Source organism: Rhinoderma darwinii, chromosome 5 (assembly GCF_050947455.1).
Source record: "Rhinoderma darwinii isolate aRhiDar2 chromosome 5, aRhiDar2.hap1, whole genome shotgun sequence".
Classification (NCBI taxonomy): domain Eukaryota; kingdom Metazoa; phylum Chordata; class Amphibia; order Anura; family Rhinodermatidae; genus Rhinoderma; species Rhinoderma darwinii.
In genome coordinates, this window is record NC_134691.1 from 269514868 (window position 1) to 269532420 (window position 17553).

A 17553-nucleotide genomic window follows, 5' to 3' on the forward strand; every position below is an offset into this window, starting at 1 on the left:
GCGCCACCCCCTCCTGCACTATAATTATCATGGTACATTGTAGTTTTGTCGCGATTTTGCCGCTAATCGCGGCAAAAAATGCGAAGAAACTGCAATGTACTGTACATAAAAATAAATGTGGAAAAGAAATGACACGTCGATTGATAGAGAAAACAAACATGGCGAGGGGGAAGGAGATGTCGGGAAAGAGGTTGGGGGAGGCGCCAAACTGAATCTTTGCCCCGTGTGCTGGAGAACCTAGCTACGCCTCTGCTTCTGGAGTGGGATATGATGTCAGGGGCAATCCCAGAGCCGGAGTCCCAGAGCAGAGCACTAGTATAGGCTCTGCTCCGAACTCTGAGGAAGCCCCGTACAATACTGTACATATATGGACAGTGACATCAGGGAAATCAGTGGCTTCTAGCGCTTTGCCTGGGACTCCTGCTCTGATTCTGACATCACTGTCCATATATGGACAGTGATGTCAGGGGCTTCCTCAGTGCAGGAGTCTCAGAGCAGGAGTCCCGGAGTAGAGCAAAAGTATAGGCTCTGCTCTGGGACTCCGGCTCTGTGGAAGCCCGACATCACTGTCTATATATGGACAGTGATGTCAGGGACTCCTCCAACAGAGGAAACCACGGCCAAAGTGCCAATAGGATAGGTTGTGTGGGGCGCTACAGGGGGCTGCACTATCTACAGGGGGCTGTGTGGCCAGTGCTCAACTACCACCAACAATCCAGTGCGGGAAAGGGACTGTCCTCCTTCATGATGTCATGAAGGAGGGCCGGCGCACTCCTCATTTGGCCTGCTCTCTTCTCTCCCGAGGGAGCTACAGTGCCCCGCGTGCCCCTGGTCTAGCACCTCAATTGGTTTAACTGCTCTCTCAAATGACACCAAACCATGTCCTTATATGGACTATCCTCTGCCACCTTGCTATCAGTGTAGTGGCGCGTCATGCTCCATCCTCTGCCAGCCCCATATAATGCTCTTCTGGGGTATAGCCAGTCCTCCATATCTCCCTGTCACTGTCCCCAGAATTCTCTCATTACTTTGTATAGTGACAACATCACATACAATATGACAGCACAGCAGGGCACTGTGGCCTGTCCCCCCATCAAACTGCAAAACAACATAAAAACAGTGTAGCATAACATGTGTATATGGTATGAACCAATAAAGATCCGAGCAGTCTATCAGCAAATTTGGCAGTCTTCTTAAATTGACAGGCAACTATTTATAAAAAGGATAAATAGGCTGTAGATATGGGTACTCAGTTTGCACATCACAAAAATAAAGTATTAATTAAAAAGCTGGTGGGACAAATATGATATAACAGGGGACATCTTGAATAAGGCAAATACAGTGCTCACAGTGCTGTACATCTTATTACTAATTAAATTATGATAAGGTAAATAAATAAAAATAAATAGTAATAAGATTGTTGTCAGTTAAAATATCCAGAATAAGTTGCGATTTCAGCCAAATTCAGTAATGCAGATAACTAATGGACATTTTCAGAAAACGAAAGAACATTAATGTGAATTATTTTATTCAGATGAGGCTAGAGACTTTCAATGACATTGGGACAGATTTATTCATACCTTTATGCTAGGTTTCTGGAGTAAATCTATTGAAGAATATGGTGTTTAGGCTAATCACAATATTTATAAATATTGAATAATATTTTTAACCACTTTTTTGGGCATTATTTTTACCCTATGGCAAATTAATCTCCTTCTTTGTGCTAATCATGTGCAGTTTCACCAATGATCATGTGGGCTGTATATATTTATATTCTATTCATTATTTGTTTTGAATATTATATTCATGGCCCATGAACTGTTTTAAATTGAGACCTTACTGACAGTTTCCAAATTCTAAGCAAATAATTTTCCTATTTCACATTTGAAAATTCTTTGACCACCAAGATACTCTTAAATACTTGTATTTCAATTTAACATCAGCCAAGATTACATTGATTTTTGAATTTGGAAAAGAACATTTAAAGCTAATAGCCAATTTATGTTCCAAAGTTTCCAGTATCCTCAGAACTCAATGGAAAGCTCCACGTTTTAATGTTTTGTTTTTTTTATTTTTTTTTTCAAAATGTTTTTTGTCTTTAGGAACAGATTAGTATCCATGTGTCCTAAAAATATTATCCAACATGACACTCTCTACACACTCTGACATGCTGACAGCTCCTCTAGGCTGGATAACTCCTTTAATACAAGTTTAAGGCACAAATGGCAAAAACTGTCGCTACTATTGTGTTCCTTATTTGGATATAATATTAGATGGTCCATTTTATGTATGCTAAAAAGTTTGGTATTTAGGAGTTATTCCCATCTCAAACAAAGTTAAGGGAAAGTTAAAAGGGTATTCTCATCTCAAATATTTATGGCATATCCACAGGATAAGCCATAAATATTCTATAAATGCATGTCCCACCTCTGGGACCCGCACCTATCTCTAGAACAGGGTCCTTTGACCCCTGTCCTACGTTGTCCCGCTGTCACTACTCTCCACCATTGGGTTAGGATATGGCCGGGAATACGTAAACAGCTTAGCTCACTGAGCTACACTGTTTACGTAATTCCGATAGAAGTGAATGGGCGTTCTGTAAACAGCATAGCACAGCAAGCTACGCTGTTTACAGAGCCTACGAGTTCTGGAAACAGCATAGCTTGCTGTGCTATGCTATTTCTGAAACAATTATTTACTTTTATGGGAGTTACGAAACAGTGCAGCTCAGAAAGCTGAACTGTTTACGTACTCCCGGCCATCTCGTAACTCAGTGGCCAGAGAGCAGTGACAGTGAGAGAAGATGGAACAGGGGGCCCTATTCTAGAGATAGGTACCCAGAGGTAGGACCCACATCTATTGAACATATATTGAACATTTATGGCATATGCTGTGGATGAGAATGTCCCTATAAATGTTATTTTTTTTATCTGTTTTTACCATGTTTTTAAATGTTATCAATTGATGCCTGGGTGCATATACACTATATGGACAAAAGTATTGGGACACCTACACATAACACCTAAAGGAGCTTAAATCAAACTCCATTCTAAATCCATTGGCCTTAATATGGCATTGGTACCCCTTTTGCATTTAAAACAGCTTCAACTATTCTGGGGACAAATTCTACATGATTTTGGATTGGGTCTGTGGAAATTTTTCATTGGACACTGATGTTGGACAAGAGGGCCTGACTTGCAATCTCCGTTCTAGTTCATCCCAAAAGGTGCTTGCTGAGGTTGAGGGCAGGGCTTTGTGTGGGCTAATCCAGTTTTTTCACACCAAACTCACACAACCATTCCTTTATGGACCTTGCTTTGTGCCCTAGGGCACAGTCATGTGGGAACATAAAAAGGCCTCCTCCAAACTGTTCCAACAAAGTTGGAAGAATACAATTGTCCAAAATGTCTTTGTATGGTGAAGCATTAAGATTTTCCCTCACTGGAACTAAGGGGCCTAGGCCAACCCCTGAAAAACAACTCCATACCAGTATCCATATTCCACCATACTTTACAGTTGGCAAAAAGCAGTCAGGCACATAGTTTTTTTTCTGGCATTTGCCAAACCCAGACTCATCTATCAGACTGCCAGATAAAGAAGCATAATTCGTCACACCACAGAACACGTTTCCACTGTTCCAGAGTTGCTCGGGTGGCATCCTTTTACAGTACCATACTTGAATTCAGTGAACTTTTTAGGACCCATTCTTTCACTAATGTTTATAAAGGCAGCCTGCACGGCTATGTGCTTGATTTCATACACCTGCAGCAATGAGACTGAATGAAACCACTGAATTCAAGGTGTGGCCCAATACATTTGTCCATATAGTGCATTCGAAGCTGGGTGGAGGCTTAAAGAGACCCTCGGTCTGAAGACAAAATTATAAATGTGATGGGATATATGGAGGAATATTACCTAATGCCTTCCAGTTGTGCCCCTCTGCTGTGGATTCGCCATTTTACGGTACCCTCTGTGTTATCTTAGAATGGCCACAGCGCTTCTCAGACTACGGGTCTAAGACACTCTCTCTGTTCACGGATTGGACAGAACTGCTCACGTGAGTCTAAGATAGTCTAAGAAGCACTGTAGCCATTTTAGGACAGCACAGAGGGGACAACTGGTGGGCACTAGGTAATATTACTCCACATATTCCATCATATTTAAAATGTTATCCTGGGAACGGAGGGTCGCTTTAATGTAACGTTCCTTAATGAGTAGTCAAGAAAAATTTATTCTCCTATGACCACTACTTTATTGCAAATATATATCCAGTTCTAAACACCTCCAGAAAAAATTTACTTCCAAGTGTGTAAATGATATTAGCTGCTCTTTCTATAAGCTGCACTTTTATTAGCTGCTAGCCTTACACTTTGTGTTCCTGGCAAATTACATTATTTCAATTATTAGGTTTGTATTATCAACATATTTTAAATTTCAAATCATGGAACATTCCAGTTTTCATACTGGGCACTAAAACACACTTAGTAAGCTGCCACTTTCTGTGTTCTGCAGCTCACTTGTCAGATTTGCTGTGTAGACTGGGATGGAATCAGCAGAGGATGGGAGATTTAATTATAGCTCTATTGTACTGCTAGTTGACGATCCCACATGTGAAATCCTCCTCTCCTACACCTGAAGAAAATGTATCTGTCAGATTCTAACACAAGCACGTGATGAAGTGTTTCCTTTTGACAGCGGGATAAAGTGATTGGTATGGAAACTTTTAAAACTGACAATAACCAAAGCCAAATATAGTGTGATTCTGCAAGAAACACCTCTTAATAAAAGGTAGGTTTATTTATGATACACTCAAACTTCATATAAAATAAATGCTTCGAGATATACAACTGTCCGATTCTGGGTTTCGCCTTGTCGGCTTGTTATAGGACTAGGACTACTGCACTAGGAAAAGCGATACCAGCGTGTTTTCTTCCGGTGAAGGAGAGGAGGATTTCACATGTAGGAATCGTTCAAAAGACTGAGGATCGAGACCAACGTACAGCGGTGCGGTCTCATAATATTGTATTGTTTCCCTGAGAAATGTATATAATGGACTCCCACTTCTCTACTTTCACCTGATCTGTTTTAGAAATACCTAGTAGTGCTGGTCATCAATTTGACTTGTTTTACATTTTGTCAATGGTACTGCTGGAGGCTTAGGTAAGGCAGGATAGCAACACTATACACACAGATAAGGCTCTGTATGCATCTATGTACCCTGTCACTGCCTGGTCTCTGGGGGAGGGGCTGTACTTTATCACTTTCTGGAGACTAGGTACATTAGTCTATTCAGCTGCCATAAAGCACATACTCCCTGCTGCACTGTCTATAAATGTAATAAAGGAAGGAAGTGTGTATCTCCAATATGGTTGCGCTAGTGAAGATTTTAGAAATAAAAAATAATTGGTTACAACATTTAATTTAAAAAAAAAGAACAAACACATTAATTCTCACCCACACACTTATCTAATTAATGAACCTAAAATTAAATACATAAGGCATTCCCTTTCAGAAGTATAGCAGACAATATAGGATTTGAGAATTTTCTCTGCCATTTGTGTATTCCGGTGGAACCATAGAGAGTAAGGAGCACAGGATATTTATATATATATATGTATATATATATATATATATATATATATATATATATATATATATATATATATATACATATATATATATATATATATATATATATATATATACATATATATATATATATATATACATACAGTATACATGTAATTGCTAATACCTGAAAAACCATGTCCAAGCAGGGCACTTCACCACCAAAGTATTTTATGTATGGTAAAGAGGTCAAATAACTGTACGTTTTAACAGGGCCAAAATAAGAGGTAGGTGAAGTAGGTGATCGCCTAGTGTGCAACTTTGCAACAGACAGGGGGGGCACATTTTTATTGAAAAATAAATGTTTACTGTGCTGTCCAATGAGTACCTCCCTCCTCAGACTGATGGAAGCACTCATCATCCAATGTGTGCTTCCATCAGTCTGAGTAGGGAAAGAAGTCCTAATTGGTACAAGGGTACTATAGAGCGGTAAACAAGGCTGACATAACTCACCACTTCTCGCCACATGGTCCTCTACTGGTCCAGGTGCCACTACACTGGGCCCTGATGCCACCCAGTGTCAGAATGTTGTGTTCTGGCTGACGTCAGGACCATGTGCGAAAGAAACAAGGAATGGTGGGTATAGAGTCGTCCGGTCTGGGGTCTAAATCTTTTTTTTTTCCTGGTCAGGGCTATGTTAAAATTTTGAGGTCAGATCTGCGGTTTGCTTACATTTTGACGTCTGTTCTGGGATCTAATAAAGTGTTGGGGTCTGTTCTGGGGTATGATTAATTTAGGTGGTCTAGTGTCTGATAAAATTTAGTTGTCTGGTTTGGGGTCTAAATTAATTTAGGGGGTCTGTTCTGGGGTCTGATTAAAGGGGTATTCCCATCTTATAAAGTGATCCCATTTTCGCTAGGACATACTTTGAACCCCGACTTGTCTTGAGAGTAAAGGGGCCGCAAAGCTGATTTAACCACTTGGTAGGGGCTGTGCTACAGTTCTCTGCAAAGCAGGTCGCTGGGGCGCCGCCATGCAAGGAAAAACAGTGAAGGGGATGCATTGCTAAACCAGCGCTGCCTCCTCTCAGGATCGGTGGGTCCCATAGGTGGGACCCTCACTGATCATAAAGTAATGGTATATCCTAAGGCTATATCTGGTGTCTGATTAATTTTGGGTCTAATCTGGGGTATAAATACATTTTGGGGTTTGGTCGGGGTCTGATTAATGTTGAGATCTGATCTGGGGTCTGAAATAATTTAGGGGGTCTGGTCTAGGGTTTGTATTAAGCTAGGGATCTGGAGTATAAATTAATTTAAAGGGAAGGTGTCACGAAAACATTTTTTTTTATATGTTATCGCTTTTAGTATGTCATTAAAATAAATTTTATTTATTTGTGTTTTTGTGTTGTACTTTTTTCTTTTTTCCTTCTTTTACTTCTCTATGGGGCTGCCATTTTTTTTTTCATCTCTGTATGTGTCGATTAACGACGCATACAGAGATGGAATACGGCACATACATCCCCATAGAGAATGCGAACGGGAGCCGTTCCATTCACTATACCGTACGCCGTCTGTGTGGGATCGGCGCATGCGCCGCTCCCACACAGTCCAAAAGGAAGGTCTTCGGCAGAGCGACATCCGGTGCCATTTTCATGTGGACCGGAAGCCGCGGCCGGACAGTAAGATGACTACTTCCTGTCACGGCTTCCGTCCATATGTTCAGAAGCAAGGACTAGGAGAGGAGGGAGCGGAGGGAGTAGACGCAGCGGCGGCGGCGGCAGCGGCAGGAGCAGGTAAGTTATGTTTGTGTATGTGATGTGTGTGTATGTTCGTGTTATACTGTGTGATTACCACTGTATCTAATCCTCCTACACTGTGCATTCACTCAAAAAATGGTGGCACACAGTGTAGGAGGTTTGAACATTCAACCCCCTCCTTTCTCCTGGCACTAGCCAGGAGAAAGGAGGGGGGATTGTTTGAGCACACTAGAGCGAGTGTGTCTTCTCCAATTTTGCAGCATAAAGCAATGAGGTTGCTTTACCACATGCCAATACTGCAATTTTTGGAATTGCTCCCTCTAGTGACCAGCACATGGAAATGTTCTAAATTAGAATCTAATTTATAATATTTCCTGACTTGTGAAAAAATTAAAAAAAATTAGAACAATGTGTACTCATTTATATACTAACAGTTTAACAAAAAAAATATATATATATTTTTCTAGCGACACATTCCCTTTCTGGGGTCTGATTAATTTTATTGTCTGATTTGGCATCTGAATTTATTTAAGTAGTTTTGTTCTGGGCTCTTAATTAATTTAGTGGACTGGTCTTGGGTCTGAATTGTATTAGAAATATGGTTTGGGTCTAAAATAAATTAGGTCTGGGCCAGACTGAGAAAAAAAAGGAAAGGGAACGACTCCAATCAGACAAGATGTCAACGGTGACTCACTGGATGTAATTGTTGAGTATTCTACCTCTGATTGTGTCTGATTGAACTGGTATCTCATCGCAACATGGTTACTGTCTGGCAGTGACCATTGGTTATATTGTCGTTTATATAATGGTAGCGTACACCTGTTTCTGACTGTATGATTCGTTTTGATGTAAGATAGTTTTAAATTGATTCAAGGTGGTGTTGGTGGTGGGAGCTTAATTTGCCTAATCTGCCTAGGTCACAAAAATACCTTATCACTTCCCTGCATTTTAACATTAACTTATCAAATGCTAATGAAACAAATACATGGGGAAAATGAAAAAAAGAGAAGGATCCAATAGGGCGCTGCTGCGTGGCTGGAGTAAATAGTCAATAGTGGTAGGAAATATATAAACAGATATTTATTGAACACATGAAGGGCTACGCGTTTCAACACTGAACCAGTGTCTACCACTATTAACTATTTACTCCAGCCACGCAGCAGCGCCCTATAGGATCCTTCTCTTTTTTTCATTTTCCCCATGTGTTCTAATTAGCGGTGACCGGTTGTTTCACCGGCTCGGATCCTGGCAGCAGCACTAGTGGATTTACCTATTGCCTTTACCAACCTCCACGTGGTGAGCATACTAACTACGTTCTCTACTCTTTTTTAGTCCTGCTGACCTGCACTATGTGGCGCCGTGCTTTTTGCTTCTTTATTTATTAATGAAACAAATAAACTGCATATACTACTAGACACTGTATAAGGATATTACTAGACATGTAATATAATTACCTATACCTGACCTTAGAATGATCTGAGACTAATTTCTAAAGTCACAGCATGTGAATTACAGCTATATTTTTTTAGCCGTTTAAATAATACTAAATGTATGAGATCTTCTAAATGTATTAAGACACATACATTGTAAGGCTTACTTTGCCAAGAATAATGTAGGGTATATGAAATACGTTGTCTGTTGGCACACCTCCTGGAAATCTGGGCATACAGTTGGCAATGGAATTACAGTATATAATATAACTAAGATCTAGATGTTGCCAAAAAGGTTGTGCCTTCCCGTGAAGATGGCAGCTTTACAAATGGTTACTCTGAGCCAAGCTATGATCTAGTGTGACTAAAGAGAAGGTAGTGTGTATTACCAGATTTTTTCCACTGTTTCTCCATAGTGTGGGTTATGTCTACAGACCAGTTCAGTAATATGTAGCCGACATGTGAATGCACAATGTCATGTAATTCAGGATGTCGGGATATTTATAACAGAATTCTCCTGAAGTTTAGTATCAAATGGCACCAGTATTGGCATTTCCAAAAGCTTTATATAGTTATGTGGAACAGATATTGACAGAAATACATATTGGGAACATTTTATGGTTAACTATGCAGCTATGTACATATTCCAATTCTTGGCTGCAGGTCATAGACCCTTATGCTTTCCGAAGTGATATACACTAATTATGGATTTCTTTCAAATAGTTTTACTATTTGATTATCAATTTTTAATGCTACCACTGTAATGATAAATCTAAACAGTTCTTTGGTGGCCAAATCTAAACAGTTCTTTGGTGGCCAGTTAGTAACTGCAGCATTCTCCTGTATTGATGGAAACTTTAGCTATGACAGCCTCATTCCCACGCTAACAACTTGTTAGAAAGGTCCCTTGACAATAAGCTGATCACAAAGAATCCCCCTACTGGAATCCTCAGCAATCAGCTGTAATCTGAAATGTGATTTCCTGCAGCGTCACCACAGGTGATATTAAACATTACACTGTGCCTATTCAAATCAATTGGTTGTCTGTGTAATGCAGGATAGGGCAGATCTTCCAGAGCAAGAAATGCTCTTTGTAACTCTTCTCCACTCTGGCCAAGAGATGAGGATCCTGAACAGAGGATTCTCCTCTATTGACTCAGAATCTCCTAATATGTTATATGAAAATGGGTTTTCTAAACCAGACGACCCCTCTAAGGGGTTAAGACGTGATGGTGTAAGTACACACCATGGCCTGTACTATCAAACCATTAATTGTATAATGGGTATAAAATGCATTGTCTAAATCTGGACTCACAGAAATTATGTATGACAAGTATATGACATCTGAACGCATAATATTCCTAGCTTCTTGTTCACTCTAGATAACCTTGCTTAGTACAATTACATATCTTCTGCCTCTGATGTAATACTAATAAACATCCACTTACGCACATATCACTCATGAGGGTTGTGGACATTGGCGTAACTACCGCTATAGCAGCCGTAGCGGCTGCTACAGGCCCGCAGCATGAGGGGGCCCGTGCCACCCGCCGGCACGGCTCCCCCCCACGGCCGGAGGCTCCGCTAGCAGTTGCTATGGCTGCTACAGCGCGACGCTACTGAAGGGGTTGTTCCTACAAAAGACATGCATCCCCTATCCACAGAATAAGGGATACACGTGGGATCGCTGGGACGCCCAACGATAAGGAGAACGGGGGACCAAAAGTCCCCGAAGTTCTCCATGACAAACCTCGGACATCCGGGGTCTGTCTGCAGCTCCATAGAAATTACTTGTGCACTGGTCGCGCTTGTGCGCATGCGTGACCAGCACTCCTTTCATTTTTATTGAACTGCGCAGACGCCGGAAGTCCGAGGTTTGCCATGGAGGACTACAGGGGACTTTCGGTCTCCCGTTCTCCTTATCGCTGCCAGCGATCACACATGTATCCCCTATCCTGTTGATAGGGGATGCATACCTTTTGTAGGACAAACTATAGGCTGTTTTTTTTTTGTTGAGGGGGGGCTATATGGCGTTATCTACAGGGGGGGTCTGTATGGCGTTTTCTACAGGGGGGTCTGTATGGCATTATCTACAGGGGGGGTTCTGTATGGTGTTATCTACAGGGGGTTCTGTATTGCATTATCTAAAGTGGGGGTCTGTATGGCGTTTTCTACAGGGGGGTCTGTATGGCGTTATCTACAGGGGGGACTCTCTATGGCGTTTATCTACAGGGGGGACTCTGTATGGCGTTATCTACAGGGGGACTCTGTATAGCGTTATCTACAGGGGGGTCTGTATGCATTATCTACAGGGGGGTCTGTATGGCATCTACAGAGGGTGTCTGTATGGCGTTATCTACAGGGGGTCTGTATGGCATTATCTACAGGGGGGCTGTATGGTGTTATCCACAGGGGCTGTATGGCGTTATCTAAAGGGGGATTTGGGGCTGTAAGACGTTATCTACAGGGGGGCTGTATGGCATTATCTACAGGGGGCTGTATGGCGTTATCTACAGGGGGGATTTGGGGCTGTAAGACGTTATCTACAGGGGGGCTGTAAGGCGTTATCTACAGGGGGGCTGTAAGGCGTTATCTACAGGGGGCTGTGTATGGCGCTATCTACAGGGGGCTGTGTATGGTGCTATCTATAGGGGGGCGCTGTGTGGAGGAATCTATAGGGAGGCACTATCTACAAGGGGGGGTTGTGTGATACCCAGCGGAGGGGGGCCCCAGTCAAAAGTTTGCTATGGGGCTCAGTCTTTCCTAGTTACGCTCCTGGTTGTGGATGCTTAGTATTCTAATTGCACACAGGTAAGGCTTCTATAAGTTGCCAGTCACAGAGTTACGTGTAGTGCAACATGCTGGCTTAGGCTACATTCAGACGAGCGTATCTGATTTTCAGCATTTTTCCTACATTTCTTGTCCGTGTGCGTTGCGTATTGACAGCAGTGGCTTGCGTTTATTACGTCCGTGCAGGCACTTCAAATTTTTTTACATTTGTTTCTCTGCTTTTTTATGTATTTGATGCGTGAAACACGGACAGCACGTGGATGTCGTCCATGTGCTGTCCATGGTTTTCACGCACCTATTGGCTTCAATGGGCGACTAGGCGCGTGAAAACACACCAATATAGGACATGCAGTGAGTTTCATGCAACAGACACACGCTGCATGAAAAAAACGCATCTGTGAATGGCCCCTTTGAATTCCATGGGTCCGTGTGTTGTGAGTGATTTTAATAACGCACAGCACACATATGAGTATTACGCTCGTCTGAATGAGCCCTTACAGGGAGGCTGCCCAGCACTTTCTAAGTGCACGACACAAAGTACAGACAACTCTTTCTCCCCCAACATCATAAGGCCAGACTGCATCCTGCAAAAATGATAAACATGAGGTACTTGTCGATATTTTTGCCAAAATATGCAAGCTCGCAACCTGCCTCTGTAGTCTGCCAAGTATATATCTTTGATTGTACACAGTTTACAGTGTTAATAAATTCAGACATAAGCTGATCTCAGGACGTGTATGCTTATCAAGTCTTCAATCTGGGGACCTAGGTGCATGACCTCAGCTTCCCCTTTCTACACAAGTGAGCATTTGCATGGTTGTACATACAGTAGTTGAATCTCCTGATATCTAGCAGTACAGAAAGTAGTGCTGGTCAGAGAATAAGATAACTTTATTTTAAATGTCATAAGGTCTCATAAAAATTATTTTCGGGGTTTGGGCAAATTATCAGTTATATTCCGTTACACCTGCACCCTGAAATAAAAAAAACACACACTTTTCTCAAATACAAACAGGGCAGAGATAAGGTATTTTTGTGCCCTAGGCAGATTAGGCAAATCTCACCCCCCCCCCCTTCCTTCCTCACCACCACTACCATCTTGAATCATTTTAAAGTTACCTTACCTCAAAACTAATTAACCCCTTAGTGACCAGCCTAATTTAGGCCTTATTGACCAAGCAATTTTGTTTGCATTTCCCTTGTCGCATTCAAGTAATGAATGATGATGAAAGATAAAGTCCACCATCCAGACTTCTTTTTAATGAATTCTCCATAATATAAATCGAAAAGAAAAAGTAGATCCGGAGAATTGTATATAAAATATAGCTTTTACTTGTTTCTCTTAAAAAATTACTTTAGAAAAAACACAATTGTACAGACAATATATAAAAGATGTACTGAAGTTTTGATGCTCATTCAAAGCCTGTATCCAGTATCGTGAGGTGATACGACATTAACAGCAGTTCATGCGTGTATATAATGAATAAAGAGTGTTCATCAATTTTTGTGTCTAGAGATCCTTTCAAGTTAGTGACCAACAGGTAATAATGAGTGACCAACAGGTACAAGAGTATGTGCCCCCCTACCCGTATGGATGTCATCCGTTTTCTCTGACAACCTTTGGAGCTTGCTGTCCGATGGATCAGGAAAAAGCTCTCCTTATATGTGTTAGGCTATGTTCACACGGAGTATTTTGAGGGAGGAATATCTGCCTCAAAATTCCGTTTGGAACTTTGAGGCAGATATTCCTCTCCCTGCACGCCGATTTTCGCGGCGATTATCGCGCCGTTTTTCGCCCGCGGCCATTGAGCGCCGCGGGCATAAAACAGCGAGAAATACCCTTTCTCCTGCCTCCCATTGAAGTCAATGGGAGGTCAGAGGCGGAAGCGCCCGAAGATAGGGCATGTCGCTTCTTTTTCCCGCGAGGCAGTTTTACTGCTCGCGGGAAAAAGACGCCGACTCCTCCCATTGAAATCAATGGGAGGCGTTCTCGGGCCGTTTTTGCCGAGTTTTGCGCGGCGGTTTCCGCGTCAAAAAACTCTGCAAAATACCCCGTGTGAACATAGCCTAAAGGATCTCCTCTGTGAACTCCCAGGGAGATTTTAACTACACTAAGAGAGTTCACAGAGGAGATTCTTTACACATATAAGGAGAGCTTTTTCCTGATCCATCGGACAGCAAGCTCCAAAGGTTGTCAGAGAAAACGGATGACATCCATACGGGTAGGGGGGCACATACTCTTGTACCTGTTGGTCACTCATTATTACCTGTTGGTCACTAACTTGAAAGGATCTCTAGACACGAAAATTGCTGAACACTCTTTATTCATTATATACACGAATGAACTGCTGTTAATGTCGTATCACCTCACGATACTGGATACAGGCTTTGAATGAGCATCAAAACTTCAGTACATCTTTTATATATTGTCTGTACAATTGTGTTTTTTCTAAAGTAATTTTTTAAGAGAAACAAGTAAAAGCTATATTTTATATACAAAAAACTCCGGATCTACTTTTTCCTTGTCGCATTCAAAAAGCTATACCGTTTTTATTTTTCCGCCGATATAGCTGCATGAGGACTTTTTTATCAGGATTAGTTGTATTTTTTTAATTGCACCATTTTGGGGTAATATAATTATTTCATTAACTTTTATTAACTTTTTATGGGGAGGGGGGAATAGAAAATAACAGCTATTCGCCATTGTTCTATGCGTTTTAAAATTACACCGTTCACCATGCGGCATAAATAACATGGTACCTTTATTCTATGGGTCAGTACGATTACGACGATACCACATATGTATAGTTTTTTTATGTTTTACTACTTTTGCACAATAAAAACACTTCTGAACTAAAATTATTTGTTTTTGCATCGTCGCTTTCGAAGAGCCGTAATTTTTACATTTTTCCATCAACGTAGTGATATGAGGGCTTGTTTTTTGCGAGACGAGACGTAGTTTTCATTGGTACTTTTTTGGGGTACATGGAACTTATTGATTAACTTTTATTATTACTTGTTTTGGGCAATGGAAGAAAATAGCAATTCTGACATTATTTTTTGGATTTGTTTTTTTTACGTCGTTCACCTTGCGGTTTAAATTACATGTTAACTTTATTGTTTGGGTCATTACGGTTATTACATAATAATAATAAAACCACTTTTTTACACTTTTGCTGTAATCTTTATTAAAGAGGCTCTGACACCAGATTATAAGTGCCCTATCTCCTACATAATCTGATTGGCGCTGTAATGTAGATAACAACAGTGGTTTGTATTTTGAAAAACGATAATTTTTGAGCAAGTTATGAGCAATTTTAGATTTATGCTAATTAGTTTCTTAATGACCAACTGGGCGTGTTTTTACTTTTTTACCAACTGGGCGTTGTAAAGAGAAGTGTATGACACTGACCAATCAGTGACCAATCAGCGTCAATCACTTCTCATTGTTCCAGCCCATTGTTCCAGCGTGATTGTGCAGTGTAAGAAGCTGGGCTGGAACAATGAGAAGTGTATGTCGCTGATTGGTCACTGATTGGTCACCGTCATACACTCCTCATTACAACGCCCAGTTGGTAAAACGTAAAAAAACGCCCAGTTGTCTATTAAGAAACTAATTAGCATAAATCTAAAATTGCTCATAACTTGCTCAAAAATGATTGTTTTCAAACTAAAAACCACTGCTGTTTTCTATATTACAGCGCCGATCAGATTATGTAGGAGATAGGGCATTTATTATCTGGTGACAGAGCCTCTTTAATAACTTTTATTTCACATTAATTACTAATTTTTTCAGTCCCACTAGGGGATTTCCCTATGCGATCTTTTAATCGCTTATATAATGCTTTGGTATACTTAGTATATCAAAGCATTATTGCCTGTCAGTGTACAACGGCCTAACAGGCATATAGCCAGGGCAGGCCTGGGGGCCTTTGTTAGGCCCCCGGCTGCCATGGCACCTTATTAGAGACCCGCAATCGCATTTGCGGGCAAGGATGGGTGACCTCTGTAAATGACTTAAATGGCGTGGTCACTATTGACTGCAACATTTAAGAGATTAAACGGCTATTATCTAAGTAAACTTCGATCTCTACCGTTAGAGCAGGAGCCAGGCTGTCATCAGACGTCCGAGCACCCGCTCCAGCCTGCATGGGTCACAGGGGGTTAAACAGCCAGGGACAGGTGTGTATAACCACTATACAAACACCAATATAACCAACAATAGTGTCATAGAGTGACCATATTGTTAGGGAACGTTGTCACTTTAAGGTTGTCATGACTACTAGCCAAGTTTCTGGGTGGCCCTTGTTTGAGATGCAGAGCCAATCTCATTTCTCTGTCTGCAACCTATCAGAGCCAAGAGTGGAGTATTTTAATCTATTCCATTTTCTCATTGTTGCTTGTGATTTTCTTCTGTATGCATGTGTCTGACCAAGCTCCTGGCTACTCCCTGTATCACCCTGATTATTTGCACTTTTTGTATCTCCTGGTTTTGTACTCTGCTTGCTGATTACCCCTCTGGTTTGTCTGGTTATCCATTCTGGTATTGCCGGCAGTTGCATCTCCTGTCCAACACCCTAATCTGTAAAAGCAACCTGGGTTCTATGGAGCTAAATCCAACCTACCTTGCAGTGGGCTCTGGTGAAGACCATAGAGTAGCCTTAGACTCTGCTGACCAGTGTGGTGACAGAATTGAGGTAGCTGATTTACCTGCACGCTTGATCGAGACAGTCTCCAGCTGTCTTTTTCTCGTATAGCAATTTCATAAACTTGCACTCTGGGGAATTCCTCAAGTAGTGATTTCTTGACACATATAGTGGTTAGATACCCTCCAAACTAACAAATCACTTACATTGTGGGGCCCCCATTCGTTACAAGCCCCGTGGCTGTACTGTTACATTAAGGAAAAAAACATGTCTCTGCATTTAGAAGAAGCGTCGCATGCTTAACACTCCTGCTAAAAGACCCGGCCCCTGACTTACACGCTGTCAACCAGAGAGGAGCAGGAGATCAGTGGATGTATCCTGACTACTGTCAGCGCTGCTGTGTAAGGGCATGACCACACATGGCGGAATTCCTCCGCAACTGTCCGCATCAATGCCGCACAGAATCTGCGTTGCAGATTCTGCAGCGGATCTGCACAAAATGTGCAGAAAATTGATGCGGACTGGCCGCTGCGGACTGCAGGAAAAGTGCTTCTCTTCTCCCTATTCAGTGCAGGATAGAGAGAAGGGACAGCACTTTCCCTAGTGAAAGTCAAAGAAATTCATACTTACCGCCCGTTGTCTTGGTGACGCGTCCCTCTTTCGGCATCCAGCCCGACCTCCCTGGATGACGCGCCAGTCCATGTGACCGCTGCAGCCTGTGCTTGGCCTGTGATTGGCTGCAGCCGTCACTTACACTGAATCGTCATCCTGGGAGGCCGGACTGGAGACAGACCCAGGGAGTTCTCGGTAAGTATGAACTTATATATTTTTTTACAGATACATGTATATTGAGATCGGTAGTCACTGTCCCGGGTGCAGAAACAGTTACTGCCGATCGCGTAACTCTTTCAGCACCCTGGACAGTGACTATTTACTGACGTCTCCTAGCAACGCTCCCGTCATTACGGGAGCCCCATTGACTTCCTCAGTCTGGCTGTAGACCTAGAAATACATAGGTCCAGCCAGAATGAAGAAATGTCAAGTTAAAAAAGCAAGACGCATCCGCAGCACACATGACATGTGCATGACAGCTGCGGACTTCATTGCGGAACTTTGAATCTCCATTGAAGTCAATGGAGAAATTCCGCCATGAGTCCGCCACTGCTCCGCAACAGACAGAGCATGCTGCGGACACCAAATTCCGCTCCGCAGCCTATGCTCCGCAGCGGAATTGTACGCATCGTGTAAACGAACACTGCTAAATTAAAGTGAAAGTCAATGGAGAAACGGCTCCGCTGCGGATTAACGCTGCGGAGTGTCCGCAGCGGAATTTAAGTGAAATTCCGCTATGTGTGAACCC